We start from the raw sequence: 19,468 nt of genomic DNA on the forward strand, positions 1-19,468 counted from the left end.
TAATCATTAAAAATACAACAAATAATTAATATTTAACCACAAGGTAAAATGAATGCATTTAGGGAAAATTGGTAATATCATAGTTACGAAATATGTTGTGTTGGGATGGGGTCCCCTGGGTCACTTTTGGAGTTAAAATAACCCAAGTTTTGATGTAATTTTTGTAAGAAATGTAAATTCTCTGCGATTTGTGGATGCAGAGCGCGTAGAGGATTAGGAGTCAAAGGGGTTTTGTTATGAAACCAGCTCACAAAAAGATAGAAAAGAGAGATCCACGCCTTAGAATTCAGCCTCTTCGAGGGGGCAACCTCCTTTACATTACATAAATGAACAATTCTTGGATGATACAAATGACAAAACCTCCTTTCTATATATAGGACTCTAAGGAGTCACAATATAATCCAGTCGACCTAACAATAATAATATAAAGCCACAAAAATAACAATAGAGGGATTCTATGGGGCACAGAAATAACAATATGGGGGTAATAGGGGCACAACAATATAAATAAGGGGTATAACTACAATAGTAATGGGGTAATCACTAGTATTATAGGGACCCAACATGCCCCTCTCCTTCAAAAAAGTGTTGTCCTCAACGCTTGAGTAGTTCTAGATACTTCTGCATAAAATTCTCATCCTCCCATGTGGAATCTTCAGCGGATAAGTTCTTCCACTTGATAAGATACTCTGAAATTGATCGATTTCGTAGTTGTCGAGTTCTTGTTTCTGTGACTGCTTCTGATTCCAATATAATTTTTCCTTCCTCTTCAAGTTCTGGAAATATTGTTTGAATTGGGAGCTTGTCACCTATAACCTTCTTTAAACATGAAACATGGAAAACTGGGTGCAATCGAGAAGCTGCAGGAAGCTCCGATTTGTATGCCATAGTACCAATCTTTTGCAACACCTTGTACGAACCATAATACTTTGGTGATAATTTATTATCCTTCTTAGCTTGCTTTAGGGACATTTTCTTATATGGTTGTAGCCGTAGGAATACCCAATCACCTACATCAAAACTTCTTTCACTGCGATGTTGATATGCCTGTTGTTTCATTCTATTTTGTGCCAACACGAGGTTATCCTTTAAGAGTTGGAGGACTTGTTGTTGATGTTCGATGTGATGTTCCACTGCCTGAACCTTAGAATTTTCTCTTAAATATGATGTGATGGATGGTGGTTGATACCCATAAAGTGCCATAAATGGGGTCATTTTTGTTGATGTATGGAAGGAAGTGTTATACCACCATTCAGCCAGAGGCAACCATTTGACCCATTGTGTCTGTTTATCAGATACAAAGCAACGAAGATATCCTTCCAAAAATTTGTTTACTATCTCAGTTTCCCCATCAGATTGAGGATGATAAGATGAGCTATGAGCTAACTGAGTACCAAGACAAGAAAATAATTCTGTCCAAAAATTTCCAGTGAAAATGGAATCTCTGTCACTTACAATAATCTTTGGGTTTCCATGTAGCTTTTGAACTGTTTCCATAAATGCAGTAGAAACTGTACTGGCTTTAAATGGATGTGATAATGCACAAAAGTGTGCATACTTGGTAAGTCTGTCAACTACCACCATGATGACACTCTTTCCCTCAGACTTGGGTAAACCTATGATAAAATCCATTGAAACCTCCTCCCAACGTTGGCTTGGAATGGATAAAGGTTGTAATAGACCCGGTGTCTTAATTGTTTCAACTTTATTTTGCTGGCAAACCAAACATTCCGCCACAAACTTTTGAATATCTGATTTAAGGCCATCCCAAAAAAATTCCTTCTTAACCCTATGGTAAGTTTTTTAAAATCCTGAGTGCCCTCCTAAGGGAGAAGTGTGCAATTCCATAAGAATCTTTTGTTTTAGCTGGGAATTCTTACAGAGGTATAAGCGATCTTTGTACCATAACGAATCATTTTGCCAGCTAAATGTATCAGAAGTACTGGAATATTGTTGTAGCTTTCGAATAAGTGCCCACACTTCTTCGTCGTTCTTCCATTCCTCCCTTGCTTCGTTTATCCAATCTGGTTGGATAATAGAAATGGCACACAACAATGCTTCCACATCCTCATCCTTTCTTGAGAGTGCATCTTCCACCACATTTTGCTTCCCTTTTTTGTAGATGATTTCAAAGTCATAACCCAACATCTTTGTGACCCATTTTTGTTGCTCTTCAGAGGATAATCTTTGTTCTAAAAAGTATTTAAGGCTATCATGATCTGTTTTTACCTTGAAGTGTCTTCCCATTAGGTAGGGTCGCCATTTCTTAAGTGCATGGAGTATTGCCAACATTTCCTTCTCATAAATAGCTTTGCTTAAAAACTTTCCCTTGATTGGACGACTTTCAAAAGCAATGGGTCTTTCATCTTGCATTAGAACAGCACCAATTCCATTTCCTGAAGCATCACATTCCACAATAAAGGTTTTTGTGAAGTCCGGCGTAGCTAAGACCGGTGCTTGGCACATTGCCTCTTTAAGATGTTCAAAGGCCTTTGTTGCTTCCGAAGTCCATGAAAATGAATCTTTCTTCAATAATGTTGTCAGAGGTGCTACTATTCTCCCATAATTCTTAACAAACTTGTGATAATACCCTTTCAACCCAAGAAATCCTCGCAGATGCTTTATGGATGTGGGGATTTTCCATTCCTTAATGGCTTTAATTTTGCTAGGGTCTACCTTAACTCCTTCATGAGATACAATATGACCCAAATATTCCACCTCCTGGACTCCAAAGAAACATTTGGATCTTTTTGCATATAATTGTTTCTCCTCCAATAGTTGTAGCACCCTGTCAACATGTTCAACATGATCCTTCCAAGACTTGTTGTAGATTAGTATATCATCAAAAAATACTAACACAAATTTTCTAAGGAATGGTTTGAAAATTGAATTCATCAAACCTTGAAATGTTGAAGGTGCATTGGTAAGGCCAAAAGGCATGACCAAAAATTCATAATGACCCTCATGAGTTCTAAATGCCGTTTTCGGAATGTCTTCAATCTTCATTCTGATTTGATGATATCCCGAACGAAGATCCAACTTGGTGAAGTAAATTGATCCATGCAATTCATCCAATAATTCATCAATAACAGGAATGGGGAACTTATCTTTAATAGTGAGCTTGTTGAGCTCCCTATAATCCGGACACATGCGCCATGATCCATCCTTCTTGTGCACCAATACTACTGGAGCTGAGAAAGAACTTTGACTTGGTTGAATTATACCAGCCTCTAGCATTTCTGCAACCATACGTTCAATTTCACTTTTTTGGGCATAGGGATATCTGTACGGCCTGATGTTTGGAGGAACACTTCCTGGAATCAGATGAATAGCATGATCATGATCACGCATAGGTGGGAGACCTTTGGGAGTTTCAAATACCTTGGAATGATTGTCCAGGACATTTTGGAGATCTAGAGAAATAGATGATTCCAATGTGGAAACATCTAGCGAACATAATTGTGCAATTACACCTCTTTGCTCCCTTTTAAGAAGCTTATTCATGCCATTAGAGCTGATTATCTTTCCTGGTTTCGCTGCAATACCCCTTAATTCAACTTCCTTTCCTTTCGTAGAAAATTTGATGAAAAGTTCTTGAAAATTAAAAGCTATTGTACCCAAGGATTGTAGCCATTGGACTCCTAGTACAACATCAGCACCTCCCATTGGAATGGAAAGCATTGGGCTAGTTAATACATATTCTCCCATGGATAGCTTGATATTATGGCACTTTCCAGATCAATTTATTGTTCCTCCATTTGCAATCATCACTTGACACTCTGGTGCTGGATATAGGAAGCAATTCAATTCTTTTGCTACCCTACAATGAATAAAATTGTGGGTGCTTCCTGAATCAATCAACACTATTACCTTTTTCTTCTTGATTTTTCCTTCTATCTTGATGGTTTGAGGAGTGGTAATTCCCGCCAATGCATTACAAGATATGGTCGGATTTATTTGTTCTTCATCTAGGCTTTGTTCCTGGAGTATATCTTCTTCTTTTGACCTTTCTTGCTCCTTTTCTTCTTCCTCTTCACAATCTATGTAGAATAATTTCTTCTAAGCACACTTATGACCTTTAGTGTATTTGCTATCACAACTGTAACAAAGCCCTTTTGCTCTTTTTTCTTCCAATTGTTGTGGTGTCAACCTTATAGGTTGTGGAAGACTAGGGGCAACAACACTTCCGTCTTTATAGTTGTGAGTGGTATGCTTCCTTGTTGCCATAATTTTGCTTTCCATTTTTCTTGCTAACCTGAATGCCTTCTCTAATGAATCAGGTTCCCAAAGGCGAACATCATGTTGGATATTATACTTTAAAGACCCTATGAACACATCAATCCTATGCTCCTCTGGAATATCTTTTACCCTTATGTTCAATTTTTGGAACTCCTCAATGTGCTCCATTACTGAACCCTTTTGTTTGAGACTTATCAATTGGCTAAAAAAAGTGTTGCTTTTTGTATCTTCAAAATGTGCTATCAATTCTTCCGTAAAAATTGCCCAAGTGATAAATTGTTTACGAGAGCAAAGCCATTGATACCATACAAACTGATTTGGTTCCAAATATACAGTTGCCATACGTACCTTTTGTGCGTTTTGCACATTATTGAGATCGAAGAATTTATCCATCTGTAATATCCATGTGGCGGGATCCTTGCCATCAAACTTCCTCATATCGATTTTTGGAATATGGTGATTCTTCGATCCAACATTAGCGTCTATGGAATCATGATTAACATTTCTTTTGTTCTCATCATGAGTTTCTTTTACTACCTTTTCACCATTAGTGACCCTTTCTTGTAGCAACTTCTTCAATTCTTCCATGTCTGTCTTCAAATCTATCTTCAAATCTGCCATCGAATCCTCCATCTTAGCTTCCATTCCCTTTATCTTAGATTCCACGCCACTTATCTTGGCTTCTGTTAGCTTTTGTGAGCGTGACATTTGTTGCACTTGTTCTTGTAATTTTGATATATCATGTAGCATTTCTTCCTCTTCTTCATGAGTCATGCTAGAGCTTTCAGTTTCCTTACTAGGTGTTTGCATTTTCTTTCCTCGGGGCATCAGTTACCGATAATAATGCTTTACTATGCCCTTTGAATTCTGTTAAACCAAGCTTACACAAAAATTTAAAAAAAAAACTACACACGTTTTTTCACTTTATAGAAGCCCGATATTGAATCTGATGTATCTTTGTAATTTCAGATCATCCAGTTCTGAAATTGCTATCTGTAGTAGCCTTTTGCGTCCTCTTTCCAATGCCACAAGTCTGAGCCAAATTGGATTCTCCAAGGAAGAGTTATGTGAAATCTCCCACAGTGACTTGCTTTTAGACTGGTTCAGTATAGCAAACTTGTAGGACGTGCCACGAGTGACTGTTTCAACCTTTGAATCTAAAACACACACACAAGAAACTACAGTCCGTCCTCTTTCTGCACCTTCTTACGAAATTTCAATCCGATCCCCAGAGAGAAAGTTATGACGATTTTCCCCAGGTCACCTGTTTTGAATGTAACTCAGGAGTATGCAAAAAGACCAACTTCCTCAGATCATATCTCCGCAAATATCACGCAAAAAGCTCTGAAATTCGGACCCAAGGTTCAGCGCGATTTCTTCTCAAATGGGTTTTTTTTGCGACTTCTGAAACGTCGCATAAAAAAAGTTATAGAGAAAATTCCATGATGACCTGTTTGGAGCAGCGAAACCCTAGAATCCAAAGCTCTGATACCAAATGTTATGAAACCAGCTCACAAAAAGATAGAAAAGAGAGATCCACGCCTTAGAATTCAGCCTCTTCGAGAGGGCAACCTCCTTTACATTACATAAATGAACAATTCTTGGATGATACAAATGACAAAACCTCCTTTCTATATATAGGAGTCTAAGGAGTCACAATATAATCCAGCCGACCTAACAATAATAATATAAAGCCACAAAAATAACAATAGAGGGATTCTATGGGGCACAGAAATAACAATATGGGGGTAATAGGGGCACAAAAATATAAATAAGGGGTATAACTACAATAGTAATGGGGTAATCACTAGTATTAAAGGGACCCAACAGGTTTTAACCCCTTGTTTATGTAAAGGTTGAGTCGGTTTTGTAGATCCATCCATGGTTCGCGGACCATGGGATTGTATGAAAAAAGCTATAAATAGGTGTGTCTTAGGGAGTCTAAGTGATCAGAGATCAGTATTTTAGCTTAAAAATGAAAGTACTCAGAATTTCTTTAGACTTGAATGACCGGATAGAGTTCGTTGCCAGGATTCCAATGTCGTGAACGGTTCAGAAAACCGGCATCATATGCAAAAGTTAGAGCTTCTGAAAGTTTAGTCAAATAAAAGTCAAAGTCAAAGTTTGACTAGGGTTGACTAGATGCCCATACAGCATGTGGAGAATATTCTCCAGTTTCAGCTAGTGACACTGTGACAAGTGTCATCTTCAAATTCGTCAATTTGTCTCAGGAAAGGTGAAATTGCCTGATTGGCCTTTAAGGTGGAATTTGATTTTTTTTTTAATTATTTAAATATTATATATAATTTTTATTTTATATTATATAGTTTTTAACTATATATATATATATTATATATTAAATATATTAAATTAATTTTAATTCAATCCAAATCGGCCGCAAATTCGAATTCGAGCCTTTTTTTAATTATTTATATTTAAATATTATATATATAATTTTTATTTTATCTTATATAGTTTTTAACTATATATATATATATATATATATATATATATATATATATATATATATATATATATATTTTAATTCCATCCAAATCAACCGCAAATTCAAATTCGAGCATTTTTTTAATTATTTAATTATTTAAATATTATATATATAATTTTTATTTTATATTATATAGTTTTTAAATATATATATATATATATATAATTCATTTTAATTCCATCCAAATCAACCGCAAATTCGAATTCGAGCGGCAAAAGATATATAATAGTTACATGACAAATGGCGAGGGCAGGGGTGGGATTTGAAGCGATGACCTCTCCCTCACCATTACCTCCACCCACTATTGGGCGACTACAACAAAACTTGAAATTTGGTGCCTCGAATTTATATTTAAAGTGCATGTGCAATTGATGGTGGGGGTAATGACAGCGAGCCCCCAACCCATGCGACCTCAGCCACACGTCCAAGGGCCAGCGCCAACACCAAGCACGATTAGCCATAATCAAGCTTAGAATTTCATTAATCCATAATTTAGTTGGTGGCCTTTATGGTGGAGTCACCAAATCCGGAACCACCACCAAACTTGACAGACTTAACTGGCAGTTCTCCAGATTTAACGGAGGTTTTGTAGGAAAAACTGTTTAAGCCATAACTTACTCAATTCTCAGCCAAATTTCAAAAATGAATAGTCATTTTTGGCTAATTGGCATGCTAGGAACTCATTGGAGAAGATTTTAGAGGCAGAGGATGTCATCTATAGGTGTTTTTGGTCACTTGAATATTTTTGAAGCCTAGGGCCACCAAGTGTTAGAGGCCATTCCTAGAGAAGTTGGTAACCAAATTGAGTAAAAAAATAGTCATTTCTGATAGATTTGAATGTTTTAAACTCATTGGAATAGGTTCCAAGAGCATTGGATGCATGTAATATCAATTTGAGCACTATTTAAGCTAATACAAAAGCCCACACTAAAAAGTTGGACCAAGGAGATGTAGCTCAGGAGGGGTGAACTCCTTCAACAAAAATTTGTGTATTGAAATCTATTATTTGTGTTTTTTGTGTTTTTATATGCTTCTATTCATCCATTTAAATTCATGCTTTTAAGTTCATTCAAAACACTAAATTTCATCAAGATAGATAAACTGACAATCACATGCTCATGGATAAACTCTTTATGGATAAACAAACCAAAGGAAAGAAAATTTTATATCTGGAAATGATACTAGAACAGCATTAACTAGCAACCAATTTCAGATCAAGTTGGTATCAAAGCACAAGGTTGCTTGCTTGATTTTCTTTAAGAGTTTAATAGTTGCAATTGTTGTTATGATTACAAGGTTGAAGTTGTGGAGAGGAGAAGGGAAGCTACGGATAGCTAGTCCTGAGATTAGGAAAAGAAGGAAGAAGGCTGAGAAAGCACCATCCTCACCCAAAGGACCACTCAAGGTAGCACCTGAATCACCTCAAGTTCCATCTCCATCAGTTGAGATAGAAGAGGCACGGATTGCATAAGAGGCTGAAGTGATTGAAGAGGTACAATCAATACAAATTTCTGAACTTGAATCCATAGCCATTATGTCTGGAAAAAGAGAGCATGAAGGTCCCTCTTCAGAAGAGGAAGAATTCAAGAAATATTCCTATACTTTGACTGAGATGGTTAAAGTCCTCTATGAAGAGAGGAACACCAGAATGGTTGGAGAGAGTTCTAAACCTCCACATGGAAAAGGAAGCTCAGAGAACAAAAAAGATGAGAAGAAGGATTCCAAAGGGAATGGTGGAAAGCCACCTCCATCTCCACCATCCTCGTCATCTTCCTCATCATCTCCATCATCTCACACATCATCATTTTCCACTACCACCACTACCCATACTCATTCCAAAACCCCAAAAGGAAAAACTCCATTACTGAAATTGGACATAAAATTCGAACTTCCCATGTACAAAGTGAATGTAGAAAAGTTAGACAATTGGATTCGACAATTGGAGGTATACTGCAAAATTCAGAACCTTCAAGAAGACGACATAAAGATTTATTTGGCTTCACTGAGGCTAGAAGGAGTTGCAGTAATTTGGTGGGAAGCATGGACTCAAGAGGAAATGCGAATCCATGGTAAGATATCCATTTCTTGGGTTGAATTTGTTTCTGCAATTAAAAGATAGATTTATCCTTTAGCTTATATGCAAAAAGGCATTATGAGTTAGCAGAATTTTAGGCAACTAAAAAGCCAAACTTTCCAAGACTACACTCAGGAGTTTGGGAAGAGGGCTTTATTGTTGGGAGTAAACTTGAATTCACAAGACACACTCTTGAAATATATTAGAGGTTTACATTCCTATTTGCAGCATATTATCCTTATGTTTAACCCAAGCAACTTAGATGAAGTATGTGTGCAAGCCACGCATCTTGAGGCAAGGGGAAAACAAAACATAGAGGTGAAAGGTGAAAGTGAGGGTAAGGGAAAAGAGAAGGGAAAGAAGAATGCAATTATCAAAAAAGAGAAGGAAAAACTCACATGCAAAAATTGTTCAAAGAATGGCCATGATGAAGACCAACGTTGGAAACTTCATCTAAAAATAAAACCAGATAGATTGAAAGCTAAAGAGAAGGGCAAAACTGTTGCTATAGCTGAAAAAGACTTAGGGTCATATTCAAGATGAGACAAAAATTACAGCTATGGGTTTGAATGGTCGACATGTTGAAAGTACTAGTTCCTCAAATAGTCACAACAACACTCCAAATGAAGACAGAAGGGAAGATTTGTTCACTGTAAGAGTAATCTCAAATCATACCAAGATTGATGTACTCTTTGCTAGTGGATCACAAGAAAACTTGATTTCAGAAGACTTAGTTAAATAGCTTAAACTTGAAACTGTACCACATCATAAACCATACCCTTTGGGTTGGATAGTTAAGGATGCCAATATACAAGTTTCAAGGAAATGCATTTTTAGATTTGCTATTACTACAAACTTTTCTGAAGAAGTCGAGTTGGACATGGTTCCACTTGACATTTCTGGAATTATCTTGGGAAGTCCATATTTTTATGATAGGAAAGCGGTGTTTTATCGCTATGAGCACAATTGTGAGAGCTCATCGCAAGAAACTGAACATTTCTTTAGTTAATGTAGGGCAAATGAAGAGGCTAGTGAATGAAAGTTAGAACTTGACATTGTTGATGATAAAAAAAAGAGATGTTTTGAATCATATTTTTCGTAAAGATGCTTATATTTGTAATGAGTTGTTTCAGAATGATAACAGGTTTCCTTTGAAGGAAGGTGAAAAACATTTGCAACAGCGAACATTGGTGTTGAGCGGTGTTGAAAACAAGGTGTTGGTGCAAGAAGTTGCAAAGGTCAAAGAGAAGAGGACAAAGCAGCTTGGCAAAGAAGGCATGGGTTTCACAAATGTTCATTGTTGGTTTCCAAAAGGCACATTACAATAGCAAAGAAACTCGGGCAAGAGTCGACTCAAGTACAAGGCAAAAGCAGCTAAAAATAGCCATAGAGACAAAGTGAAAGTTGAGAAAGATTCCAAGTTTCCTTTGATTGTTGACCAAGGTAGGAACAGGATGTTTTCTGCAAAATTAAATTGTTGTTTTGCAAATTCAGAAATATTGTAGCATGACAGTGTCAAAGACAGCAATAGATGGTCGTTGAAATCAAGGAAAATTTTGACTTTTTATGAAAAGCTCCAAATGATGAAATTAGGAAAATTTCAATGGATAAAGACTGGAAGAATGAGGGAACAGTCCCCTCATCAACATAATCAGTGATCAAGAGAGATTTTGGGTCCAAAAGGCTTCTAGTGGGGAGGAATGATCAAGGATCAGTATTTTAGCTAAAAAAATGAAAGTGATCATAATTGCTTCAGACCTGAATGACGGGATAGAGTTCGTCTACAATATTCCAATGCCGCGGACGGTTCAGAAAATCGACATCGTATCCAAAAGTTAGCGTTTCTGAAAGATTGGTCAAACAAAAGTCAAAGTCAAAGTTTGACTAGGGTTGACTGGGTGCCCAGTCAGCATGCAGAGAATATTCTCTAGTTTCAGCCAGTGACACTGTGACAAGTGTCATCTTCAGATTCGTCAATTTGTCTGAGGGAATATGAAATTGCCTAAACATATATCATAGACAGGCGAAGGTGGGTTTTGAACCTGTGACCTCCCCCGCACCATTACCTCCACCCAACATTGGGCCACTACAATGAAACTTGAAATGTGATGCCCAGAATTTCTATTTAAAGTGTGTGTGCAATTGATGGCGGGGGTGGTGGGAGCCAGCCCTGTGGGCCAGCCCCCACCCCATGCGACCTCAACCACGCATCCAAGGGCTAGCGCTAGCACTAAGCACGATTAGCCATAATCAATATTAGCATTTAATTAATCCATAATTTAGTTGGTGGCATTTATGTTTGAGCCACCAAATTTGGAACCGCCACCAAACTTGGCGAACTTAACTGGCAGTTCTCCAGATTTAGCGGAGGTTTTGTAGGAAAAATTGTTTGAGCCATAACTTAATTCTCAGCCAAATTTCAAAAATGAATAATCATTTTTGGCTAATTGGCATGCTAGGAACTCATTGGAGAAGGTTTTAGAGGCAGAAGAGGTCACCTACATGTGTTTTTTGTCACTTGAATATTTTTTAACCCTAGGGCCATCCGGTGTTGGAGGCCATTCCCAGAGCAGTTGGTAACAAAATTGAGTAAAAAAATAGTCATTTCTGATATATTTGAATGTTTTAAAATCATTGGAACAGGTTTCAAGAGCATTGGATTCATGTAGCAGCAATTTTAGCACTATTGAGGCTAATAAAAGGCCCACACTATGAAGCTAGACCAAGGAGATGTAGCCCAGGAGGGGTGAACTCCTTCAACAAAAATTTGTGTATTGAGCTCTGTTATTTTTGTTTGTTGAGTTTTTATATGTTGTTGTTCAGCCATTTAAATTCATGCTTTTAAGTTCGTGCAAAACACTAAATTTCATCAAGTTATATGAATTTACAATCACATGCTGATGAATAAATTCTTTATGGATAAACAAACCAAAGCAAAGAAAATTTTATATCTGGAAATGATACTAGCACAACATTAACTAGAAATCAGTTTCAGATCACTAAGGCATATGTGTGGGTGGCGAATGGAGTCTTAGAAGTAATAGCGCAGAGAAGTGGGTTGGATAAGAGAGAAAGGCTCTGCAGCTGAGTGCGCAGAGGCCTAGGTAGAGTCCGCAGTTGAGTGTGCAGACCCCTACAGCTGAGTGCGCGGGGTAGTTTTGAGTCTATAAAACTGAAGTGAAGATCAATAAAGAAGATTATTGAAGAATTCTTGTGTATATATGTTTATTCTTGTTTTCTTTTGTTTACGATATATGTTGTGGATGAATAATGTGTTTATGAACTATTGATCTAATGATGCGTTATTCACTTGAATAAGTCTTAATAGATGAACGAAATACATGTTAAGTACTTTTGCGAAGAGTGTGATGAATTATGTTATGTTTTCTAAATAACTTAAGTAGATATGTGCCAACACTAATCTAGGATTGTTCTCTGATGCGCGTAAGTGGATAAATCAACTGATAAAGGTCCGCGAAAGCTAATTGTAGACCTCTGCGAAGGTCTAAAGACTGTTTGAATAGAGTTGCAGTATCAAGCCCTAGGGGCTTATAGATATGCGTGAAGGTAGATCTAGGGCACTAAAGGACATCACATTAATCTTTGTATGCAAAAACTTGGTTCCAGCATCCCCCCATACTCCCTTGAGTGAGACTGCAACCTGCTCTACTCGGGTTGTTGCCGAAAGGGCCAATATTTTAGGGTTTTGTTGGTTGGAGAAACTAACTTTGAACATGGGTGAGGACCTCCTAAGCGAAAAAATGGTTTCGTTATCGGGACCGGGATCTACTTGAAAGAGATGTTTGATGTCACATCACTGGAACCCAACGAAGAAAGAAATTGAAAAGTGGCTAGATAGAAAAATTCACGAATTCACGGCGCAAGAAAACAAGAATCTGCGCCTAACAAAGAAGCAGTTGTTGGATAGGTGTTTGTGTACGGAGATACACGAAATTTTCTTCTGCACCTTCCCGATCGAATTATACAATTAATTAGCTAAGTTGGCAGACGGTCAAGGAAGGTGGAAGCTTGACGAACCAATAGTGTGGACTCCAAAACTGGTATGACGATTAGAAGCCTCTGAAGACAAAATCATGTGGGTTGTTGATCACTGGCTCGATCGAATTATAGGAGGATTTGTTAAAGAGTTCGCGGTTGATACCTCAGTCAACTACGGTGAAGCAAAGCGGAGGTTTTTCAAAGGACCGCGAGCAAGTATTTAAGATCTTTGAATACTTGGATTAAAATGTTGTTGTGTGAAAAATGAGTTATGTCATTGCTTTGATGTTTTGAGCTACGCAAAGTGGAAGACTTTTTAGAAATCGTGAAGGATTAGGACCAGAGTATAGTCCATTGATTGGACCTCCATTGAGTGACGACAAAGGGGTGAAACGAACTCCGTCTTGAAGTGATGTTCAGTTGATAACACAAGGTTTTTTGCGAACACACCAGTCATCCACTTCGCCTCCACCTCCACCCCCATCGCATACTCCTTCGCCCACACCTCCACCTCCACCACCACCATCCGCCATGCGAATATGATGAAGCTACTGATATTCAAAGGCATTGGGAGTGAAGATATATAGCAGTTCTGGTTTGTTGTGAATGTTGTGTGGATAGTGCAATAGATTACTGATGACAATATAATGAAAGCACAGTTGGTTACTGCTCTGTAGGATCGTGTGCTGACTTGGTACATTAAGTATTGTTATGATAATCCTCTCGCATCGCTAGCAGATACTAAAGTCACTTTAAACAAAGAGTTTAATAAGCCTAAGTCTAACTCGCAGTCAGTAGTTGGGTTTAAGGAAATCACGATGAGGGTTGATGAGGCACCTTGGGAATTAGATCAAGGGTTGAAATGTGTGATTCGAGAAGCTAACATGCAGCTCACGGACAGTCAGCATCGCGAATGGTTTATAACTTCGCTTCTGCCCCACCTGAGGATTTCTCTATCGCAACAGAAGATAGGAACTCAGGAAGAAGCCTTGGAAATCGTGATGAGGTTGTGTGCAATGCCCATTCAGAATCCGACCTTGTGGGTACAACAAATTCACTCCCAATTACAAAGCCTCTATTTAGAATAGCAAAGCTTGAAGAAAGACAAGGAGACTAAACCAGAGGTGTGCGCGGAAGTCTGGTATCTGAAGTGTAAGAACCAGGGCATGATAAAGACCATTGTCTCGTATTTAAGAATTATATTACAGGAGAGGGACCAATTCCCCTAAAGTCGGGAGCCCCAGTAGGGCCGAGCATGGGGGTTGTGCTATGGTGCGTTATTTGTCAAGTTGCTAGAAAACACGCAATGGATAATTGTCATTTTCTTCAAAATTTCATTTAGACACCCCAGCAGTTGTTTTGTGACTTCTGTAAATATGTGGGCCATGATGAGCACCACTATCGCAGCTATGAGATGATGCTGGAAATAACACCTACATATCGGATGCAAGTAGAAACTTGGCCCCTAGAGTAGAGCGTTGGAGGATCACATGGAGGTTATCAGGGAAGAGGACGAGGCCGTGGAGGAGGAGGACCTGGTAGAGGTCGCGGACAGGTTATCCAATAAAATTGCGGGACACCAGGGCACTACGCATGGGAGTGTTAGAATCAGACACACCCGTCATGTCAAAATTGCAGCCAGGTTCACCATACTATAGAAGAATACTCGATGTTGATAGCTAAGATGCAGGAAAAGAAGGCGTAGTCGACGCAAAACTTACAGATTATGAGAGTTGAGCCCCACAAGGAGGATCAAATTGTGTATATGGTGTTGAGAAGCGAAGTAACGACTGGCGATGATAAGGGAAAACAACTTGAAGAATATGGATGGGTCCGCAAGGCCCCAGAAAAGGAAGTTGGTTTTGATCTAGAACACACTAAGGAAACTTTTATGGAAGCTAAGAAGAGCTTCGTTGAGGCCTCCACCTCAGGAAGCCAAAACAAAGTGCAAGAAACTAGTGCGCCTACAGAGGTGGATCCCTCTGTCCTTACCACGTTCTTGGAGACCTGCATGAAATTGTTGTGTGATAGCAAAGCTGTGAAAGGCCTGCAAGAGTTAATAAACAAATGCGCCAGCAAAGAGAACACCCCTGATGGACACCGCGTAGTTAGAAAAATTGGCAAACATAAGGCATGAGATGAGGCTCACCATGCAGATAGGAGATTATGAAATGGATCAGGTCATTTTGGATCTGGGATCTGATGCGAACGTGTTGTCGAAGCAAACATGGGAAAGGATGGGGAGACCTGCATTATAGTGGTCTCCGATTCAGCTCATAATGGAAAACTAGCAAAAGATCATCCCTATGGGACGATTATATGGAGTCACAGTTGATATAGAAGGTGTGAGCACAATGGCTGACTTTGAAGTGATAGAGATCATTGATGACAGTAATCCATACCCTACACTCCTGGGAATTGACTGGACCATTGACATTAATTGGGTCATCAACTTGAAGAAGAGGACAATGTCATTTGAAAGGAAATCGCTTCGGGTTGTATTGTTGTTGGACCTTGCAGAAGGGGGGCGCTACACTAAACCAGTCAGTGACTATGAAGAAAGTGAGGATGAACTGGACCATATATATAAAATAATAGTGTGATAACAGGACTAGATCAATCCGGAGACAGATGGACGGATTACATGGGACCAAGAAAGTTCCTTCACCTCTGATTCAGATGAATAGTTGGAACACTGGCAGAATTGTTACAGGGAAAAGTGTTTATTTAGAACTGCTCTATCCCACTAAGGTGTGACAGCTGCCTTAGAAACAAACAGAGAAAAACTACTTTTGTTTTTCCTTTATGAATTATAGATAGAGAGGAATAGAAAGACCAACCTCTGTCTTGCGCTAATCCTTCGATTCGATCCCTCTCTTCTTTGATAGTCCTCAGCTACCTGCTCCCTTGCACGCCCAGCTTCACAAAGTACCTGTAAGATCATAGAAGCATAGCACTATACAAAGACATGGATCTATAATCATAAACAATCTAGGATCAGATGTAAATTGACCATACAAATGTAACAAGCATCAATGATACAAAAGCATGGAGGAAAACTCAAATAGCTTTTATTGATAAACAAGAAAAGATCCAGGAGGAGTTACAACCAGTTGTTCCGACCCAGCATCAACCTCCCAGCAAAGAAGCCCCTCTTCACCTCAAACAAAGCTTAGATCACCCAACAATCTGATGTTTGTCTCTAGAAACCAACAGCAATTCCTTACAATATGCAAAATTCCAGCCTCTGGATCCCTGGGATGAGGGATCCATATATAGATATCTGTAAGGGGGATGAGTCAGCTTGTGATTTGATTAGTGTCTTCTCTTTGATAGTTCCTGCTTCCACTTGGAGACTGAGGGCCTCTTACTCATCCTTGGTCGAATTCAGTGAGGCAAGTGTCACAGGAGAAGATTCTGGAAGCTTCCATTGCCTCTCCACCTCGCGGAATGACACTGCCATTTGTCATTTCTCGCCCATCACACCCCACAAAAGGGACTTTTGAAATGCAATGCACCCTCACAGTGTATTTAGGTGAGATGCAACGCACTTAGCCAGTGGAGCAGCTGCAATGATCCTGTTTTGACCAATTCTGAGCAGTTTCTCATGGAGAACTTCTGGGAAAAGCTGCAATTTGTTGACCTTGTTCCTTTAGGGGTTAGAACAACACTTTTAGGGACTTAGGAGCCCTTGGTTTATGGACATTTCATGCTTGGGGTTGTAGGGCACAAAAATGTCTATAACAGTTGCCCCCTAAAGTATGAGGCTGTTAACCTTTTGGTGTCGAGTGAAATGCTTTATTATGAGGATCCGAAGTTCTTTCAATGCTGGGAGGAGACCTGTAATAAGATACAATACAATACATTATCTTCATACTATTTTCATGATCTAGCTGAGGCGGGCATTCCCATGCTCAGCTTTATAAATTCATTTTCATGTACATAGGACAGACAATCGTCTGAGTGTAGACTGATGATTCTGGTAGAGCCATCATCCTTTTGAGTGGATGATTATCTGTGCAGAAATGATGTAAATTTAATGTCTTTATTTTCCCTGAATATATATCGCAGCCCGGATGGATGAAACTAGATCCGGGGTCTTCAATCTCGTTCGATCTTCACTCGAAGTACAAGTCGATCCATGTGAGAAATGTTCCGAAGTCGAACATGGAAAGACATCACTTGATTACCAGTCAATGATGTAAACTATTAACAAGCGCGAGAGGAATCACCGATAATGATAATGACCCTCAAGGTACTGCAGCACAATTCACGTGGTGTGAATAAAGGACTTCGCGTCGAACACCACGCAAAATCTTTCGATCGAAGGCCATTGATGTAAACCTTTCGCCGGAAGTGAGAAACTTGCCATTGAGGCATGCAAGCTTCAAAGTACTGAATGGGGTGTTCCTAGATCAACTTCTTGGATAATGAGCTGATGTCGACAAGAAGTGATCCGTCACAGGAGGGCCTTAATGAATCCCACATCAATGACACGAAACGGAGAAAATGATTTTAATGGAGGTGAAAACGATCTGGTGATATAAGGTTCAGGGTGGCGGTCATGAAAGAATGGAGTATAATGTATGGTAGAGGGTGAGACACAGGTGAATTCACTGAATGACTTCTCTTGAACATATCGGCGACACTGATGTGATGGATTGGTAGCATTAACCCCAAATGTGGATGGTATGGCGTGACCATGGTGATGTGACCGGTGAATGAAACAACCCAACCCGACTCGAACACGGAGTGGAAGTGTCATGTTCAAGAGCGACTTGCTACCAATAAAGTTTCTTTGAGTTTTCTTCCCAATTTTCCCCAGTCATTGCTGACCAGTACCTCTTTATTTTTGTCAAGCTTGAGGAGGATAACATATGCTTGTTCTATAATTTTCCCTTCGGGCAAACCCATCACTATGTTTTAACGAGCCTAGCAATAGTGAAACTCGTTCTCGTCTATAGACAAGTTTGTCGCTATTAATCTTTTTAACGAGTTTAACGACAAAGATAACTCGGTCCTTTTCAATTTTAGAGAGTCTGAAAAGGAACGTAAAGGTAACTCCAAAATTCCTTTTTCGTCATCTAATCCCTTAAGTCCGAAAAAGTATAAAACAATACAGAAGGGATGAATTTTTTATACTTTTAACGAGCCGAACAAAACAAGCGCTCGATCTTTTTGTGTAATAATCCCTCAGGTCCAAAAAGATTAAAATCTAGAGGAGGGATAGCACTTCCTGTCCCTTTAACGAGCTGGAGAGGCCAATGGCTCCGTAATCTTTTCATATTTTACGAGTCAGTTAAAAAGAGCTTAAAGGAGACTCGTCTTTTGAGCAACGAGTGATAAAATGGGTAGCAGCTGATTCCAGGTAAGGTTTGGAATTTTCCAATCACGGCAGTGTCACAAGGATGGCTAGTGAAATCACTCTTCGCAGATGTTCCTCAAAATGGGTAAACAATCAAATGGAGGTGAATGATCGGCCAATGAAAAAGTGGAGGTGACGGTGCAAACACGACCAAGGCTTTAATGGCTGAAGTACTACATTTACGATGGTTATTTACCGGGGAATAGTTCATTTTTTAACAAGCTTAAACGCGGGTGGAAACATTTGCTCATGTCTTATGTTTATTTTTTAACGAGCTTGAACTATGTGTTAAAACTGCTCGATTGAATGGTCCCTTTTTTTATTTTACCATAAATAGCTCTGTCCTTTCAAAGATTGTTCTATATTTTCAATTGCTTCATCAAACTAGTCAGAAATGAACAATATATGCTTGAAAACGAGTTAGAACACCAATATTTTACTTTGAACTACGTAAAAAGTAATGAAAAAGTGTTTTTACCTCTCATTTTACCATTTCTTTTTAACTTTGGTTTGTTGGAGCTTTGGAGGTGCTTTCCCCCCTTGATTTTCATCAGCTGATTTCGGGAGATTCTATGGACGATTCTCGGCTCCGTCTGGACCAAGTCGGAGCTAAACCTGAGCTCTTTCGTTTCATGGTTTCCATTTTGCATTTTGAGCTTGATTCCTAGCTTTTCTGAGCCCCTGGGGTTTGAAAAGCTCATTCTACCTTCAGCGTACCCTCTGTGTATCGAAAGGTGCGTTGAATGTTGGCCATTCTAAAGGCCATCTGACATTCAACGCACCCATAGTACTGTTGCAGGTGCGATGGGCGCAGAGAAGGAATTCTGTGCACAATTTTTGATGGAAATTTTGCCTGTTTCTTGCCAAAATCAGGATCTAACTCTTCTCTTGTTTGTTTTTCAGAGATCTTTGGAGCAAGATTACCATTACATGGGCAGAACGTGAGCATGAAGAAGAGGACATGCTTGCCCTACATGATCTAGTTACAGTAAACGCACTGCGGAACTGTGGCTTGCTGAAGTTTTTCCGCATTTCTAGCATGAGACGACAGATCAACTTACTGCAGTATTTGCTCGATGCTTGGGATCCTACCAACCAGGTTTTCCAGATCAAGGGAAAATCTATCCCCTTGACTGTAGTAGACATCTATTTCTTGATTGGATTGTCGAGGCGGGGTGCCCCCATCTCTTTATCAGGTTCGGCCCGAGGAGGTGACTCGGTGAGAGATTATGTTCGCCGGTACTGCAGAGAAGGATCTCAGCCGAGTAAAGACGGCAAGATCATC

This window comes from Pinus tabuliformis, chromosome 7 (assembly GCF_031772625.1).
Source record: "Pinus tabuliformis cultivar Carrire ecotype Pingquan chromosome 7, CPIR1, whole genome shotgun sequence".
Taxonomy (NCBI): domain Eukaryota; kingdom Viridiplantae; phylum Streptophyta; class Pinopsida; order Pinales; family Pinaceae; genus Pinus; species Pinus tabuliformis.